Source organism: Triturus cristatus, chromosome 2_2, assembly GCF_964204655.1.
Source record: "Triturus cristatus chromosome 2_2, aTriCri1.1, whole genome shotgun sequence".
Classification (NCBI taxonomy): Eukaryota; Metazoa; Chordata; class Amphibia; order Caudata; family Salamandridae; genus Triturus; species Triturus cristatus.
The window spans coordinates 557058275-557063399 of NC_140582.1; the positions used below are offsets into that span (position 1 = coordinate 557058275).

The window sequence follows — 5125 nt, forward strand, 5'->3', positions numbered from 1 at the left end:
ATAATGGTTTTTCAGTTGTGGAAAAGAAGCAAAGGTTTGTGGTCATTTGCAAACTGTTGAACTGTGTGTTGATTCTTTGATTTTCCATGCATTGAGCAGTAGCTGTCACGGATTACAACACCATGCACACTCCTCTTTTGGATTCAAATGCAGGCATGCTAGCCCGGCTAAATGATCTAGTTGTTCTGAATGCCAGCGAGAAGGAGGCCCTGCCAGTGCCTGAAAGGCAGGAAGTCTGTTTATTTGAGTAAGGAAATCAGCAAAGATACATGTTGAGAGTTAGATTAAGGGACGGAGCATTTCGTGCTAGTAGTGGCAATACATAGGGGCATATTATCAAGGACGGCGTTAAAAATTGTCGCCGCTTTAGCAGCAGAAAACTGCCGCTAAAGCGGCGATAATGGGCTTGATAATATGCTCTTGAGAATTCCAATAGAAGTCCATGTTCTGGTGTGATCATGGGATTCTATTGGAGTTCTCCAGGGCATATTCTCAAGCCCATTATCGCCACCTTAGCGGCAGTTTTCTGACGCTAAACCGACGATAATTTTAACGCCGTCCTTGATAATATGCCCCATAGTCCTTAAACCCAGCACCAGAACATGGAGTTGCAGCTCGAAGCAACTCAAGAGCTTTTTTAATATAAAAGAGCCTCATACATTCATAAGTAAAGCACAGGTATGAATTAAACAGTTCAAACAAACACACACATTTAATGACAAAGAAATGTTTTGTGAATTTTCAAGTGAGAACATCCTAAATAATTCCAACTATTATAATCAGGCTGTGAAAATTAAGCCATCACTGAACACCTCCTAAGAGCCCTTTTAATTCAGCAGCGACCAGGCCATTTTCTTTATAAAGTGCACCACTTCCAATATTCTTGGATAAAACATGATGTCTCTGTGCTGCTTAAAACATTCTTGACTCTATGGCAAGGTAATATAACATTTATTTTCTCATGATTTATTTTCCTAATTGGCCCATTTATTTGTGAAAAAAAGAGTACAAAAAATGAATTTCTACAGGTGATGAAAATGCACACTGTACTAATTTCCGCTCGCCTGCTGTGTACAAAGTCACCGTGAAGCTCCCTCAGGGATCAGGAATTCTTTTTTTTTTTTTAACAAAACTTTTTTATTGAAATAAAGTTCATAAAACCATTCATAAATATGTGCAGCAGTGCAAGGTATTCACAGTAGATACTTTCAACCTGTCCAGTACAGTCTGTATGTAGTGAGACGCCAAGAGCATAGATTCCACTGTACGGAGTCCGAGGAGGGTCAGTGCTTACTGGTGGCAAATGCAAAGCCCAGGCCTACCAGGAGGAGACACATGGAGATGCTAAGGAGGACCGTGATGACCACCATGGCGCCAGAGCGTCCTGTCAGAAACTGGGTCATGTCCTGCACGCTGGGGGCCAACGGTCTAGTTTCGATGGGCGCAGACCAGTCAGATACAGCCACCAGATTACCAGTGTCAATATACAGGCAGAAACGAATTCGATAGCTCGTCTGTGCATAGACGCTGATGATAGCATCCCCCGACAGGGATTCCAGGTAGGGCCGCACTTGGTAGACAAAGTTGTGGGCGGATGGCGGCTCTGAAAACATTGAGCAACGAGGAATTTAAAAGTTGTTCTGGACCCGATACAGGGTGCTGTTAGAGTCTGTAGGGTCTACCTGTACCAGGGTGGAGGACGTGCTTGTAAGATTCATGAAACACTCCTTAAGTTGTATTTCGAAGAATAGAAGTTTATTGTAGAAGTATTGTACAGGAGAAAGAAGCCCACAACCGGTCACCCAACAGCTCCCGAAGTAACTGCCTGAATGAGCAGTTACAGGCAGCCACAACGACAACGCTGGAATGAACCGAACATATTAAAAGTACACAGAGCGCGGGGAAGACGCTCAAGAAATCAAAGTGCCAGCACGAGAATAACAAGTCGCTCTTAACCCCTTCGCTGAGGCGCGAATTCCGCCGCAGCGCTAGGGGGGTTTGGGGGGTCGACGGCGCCGCTGTGCTCATGACGGAACCATGCCGTCATCAGTCACGGGTGAGCTGTGCTGACGGCGTGGTTCCGTCATGACTCCACCCACTGCGCTAATCGCCCGCACAGGCGGGGAATTAGCGCCGCGTGGGAGGAGCGGCCGCCAACGGCCGCAGCATGACGGAACCACTCCGTCATGAGCACAGCGCACCCGTGGCTCATGACGGAGTGGTTCCGTCATGAGCGGGGAAGGGAAAGAGCGACTTGTTACCTTAACAGTGCTCCGGTTCGCAAGGCTCGGGTCGGTGGTCTTGAGGACCCAGACCTCATAGAAGCAAGAGGGGGCGCCACCCAGATCAGGGAGGACATCTGAAGCTTCTCAGAGTAGAGGGAGACGGCGTAGTCTACGACCAGTATCGTGCTGGGCTGGCTGCTGCCCAGCAGAGCTAATAGAAGGGGCCCCCACACGAACTAGGCCTTGAGCGACATCTTACAGAGCAAGCGTCCCGCAGAAAGAGAAACCGGTACTTAGCGGAATTCTGCTCCTGTTGAGTCACAACCATTTTTCGTGACAGACATGCAGTGCTGTGCACTTCGGTGTTGTCAGATTTTGAGACCCGTCCAGAGCCCACAGCTGTCCAAGTACGATCCCAAATTTAGCCCAATGCAGAGCACTATCAGCCCAAAAATGCAACTCTTTAATTATACAAACATTGCTTTCCGAAAACATTTCAAGGATAATGCTAACGTTTGCTCAATATTCATATATTTGGAAGCTGTGCAGTGGGCACCAATGGACTTCTGCAATCTTGCCAAACTTCTATTAAAACACTCACATTTGAAACCAGGCCTCACTGTGAACTTCTAATTAGCCCTTTCTGCCGCTCTAAATCCAAACGCGAGCCCGAACACATAAATTAAATCTACAAGAGCAGATTATAATCAATCTTTAATGAAATCTAAAAAATGGGAACATCAAAGCTATTTCAGCGCGCATGTTTCCAAAAAAGAATATTGAACGGATTAACACCACACAATGATACATGTATAATGAAATTACCCTTGTGTTAAAATAATTCCAGTATGACCTGTATGGCAAAGATTGCTCTATAACTATTTGTCAGAAGATATTCAAACAAAAAAGCATCTATTACTAGGTTTTCATTGCAGTTGGAGATAACAATACAAATAAACATTCTGGGTGTCTAAATGTGAAGCGACCATGTGCAAGCTGAAGTGGCTAGAAGGAGAAGCGTCGTGTTCCAGCGCTGTGGTGTTTGCCACAGTAAGATGAGAAGTGAGGTCCACACCCGTTCAGTTAAAGCGTGCCAGAAAAGGCCAGAAAAGAGACATTAACTCACTCTGGCCAATTCCTGTCGCTCGCAGGCGGGGACTTTGAACTTTGCATTTTAGTTGTTCTTAAACCTTGGAAGAGTTGCTGGGATTCTTTATTTAGCGCTACCTACCCCTGAAGGCTGCCATCGACGCCGGGACTGCGAGGCCCAGCGTGCCCTGCTACGCTCTTGCACATCGCACCTGGTGCCTCTTCCCGGCCCCTCCTCTCATTAACTTTCCCTTCAAAACGCCTCGCGGCCCCCGCTTCGCGGGAGCCGCTCGCAGGCGGGGACTTTGGACTTTGCCTTTTAGTTGTTCTTAAACCTTGGAGGAGTTGCTGGGATTCTTTATGTAGTGATACCTACCCCTGAAGGCTGATATCGACGCCGGGACTGCAAGGCCCAAGGTGCCCTGCTACGCTCTTGCACATCGCACCTGGTGCCTCTTCCCGGCCCCTCCTCCTCCCGTTATTTAGCTTGCGCCTTCTATCGCGTGAGCGGGATGCGAGCGGGGCGAAGACCAGGCAAAGAGCGGGCCGTTTGAGGCCGTTCGAGCAAGGGCGAGCTAGAGCCAGGGCCCCCATCACTTGCCTGAAGTCCTTACCTTATCTGGTGCCGTGTGTGTGACCATGGCAACTAGAGAAATGAGGAGCAAGTGCGCTTTGGCGACCGGGAGGACAACAGGTACTCTGGATACGTACTTTGCCGAAGCTGGGTCCCTACTTATTGATGAGACCTCTATCCTTGAAAGGCGCATCTCGCAAGAAATTGACTGGGTTAGCAGATCTTCCCTGGGACCCCTTGCTCATGCCATTACTCCCGTAAAGTCGCCTAATTGTACATCAGTAGTCGCAGGGGGTGTAAATGGCATGTCTGTTCTATCAGCCTCACCTGACCCTAACTGCTCTGTTACTCCCTCTACTGATTGTGATAACTCTGGCAATGTAGAGCTTAGCATATTACCCCTTCCATCACGTAAGGTTTCCTTACCTCAGACTAATGCTGAAGGAGGTGTCTCTAACATGAATATAAGTATTAATAGGGAGCCCTTGCAGCTACTACAGGGAGAGAAGGAGGGAGCTACTTTGAAAAGGCAAAAAAGGGCCTATACGATAGGGGGTAGAAAACCTAAGGCTTCCGAACCCAACTCTAGGGGTGAGGGAAACCAATCAGATCCAGTCAGTAAAGGGCTAAATTTGTCTTGTAAAACAAGAGCTTTGTCCCACCAGACTTCGGCAAAAATTCTTCCTAGCCAACATATCCCTGCAGGGGTGGAGGATCCCACTTTCCCAGGCCTTCGCACCCTATTGAGGGAAATGCTTACTTCCCTGGAAGATCGTCTGGCTAACATGGAAATATGTTTATTGGATTTGCGAAAGGGACTTTTAGATTTAGTAGCAGGCCAAAGAGCAAGTACGTACGGAGCTCATGGGACTATTGCTGGGACCTCCCACACACTTACTAATCCAGTTACTCTGTCCCCTGCACTCCTAACAGCTATTCCCTTAGAAAACACTATTCCAGTCCCCTTGTCAAAACCTGCCCCTGTAATACCTTGTAGGCAACAACCCCCGATAGTAACCGCTAGTAGGTCGAATTCAGTTGCCCTGGCCTCTACATCCGGCCAGGAGAAACCAGTAAATGATGTAATAAACTGCTCAGCCAGGCAAGCTAGCCTCCACAACTAGCGAAAAGTAGTAAATTTGCCCCCGGAGGCGGCAGTTTATACTGTGGTCTTGAAGGGGGTACCTGTGCTTCGCGGTAACGTGGTGGAACCCCATGACTCTGTACATAATAAGGT

General features: G+C 47.7%; 1 pseudogene; it reads right to left on the reverse strand.

Annotated features, from left to right (window-relative positions):
- Window positions 1-1283: 1283 nt before the first annotated feature.
- LOC146862506 (uncharacterized) lies at window positions 1284-2479 on the reverse strand (annotated as a pseudogene).
- Window positions 2480-5125: the final 2646 nt, after the last annotated feature.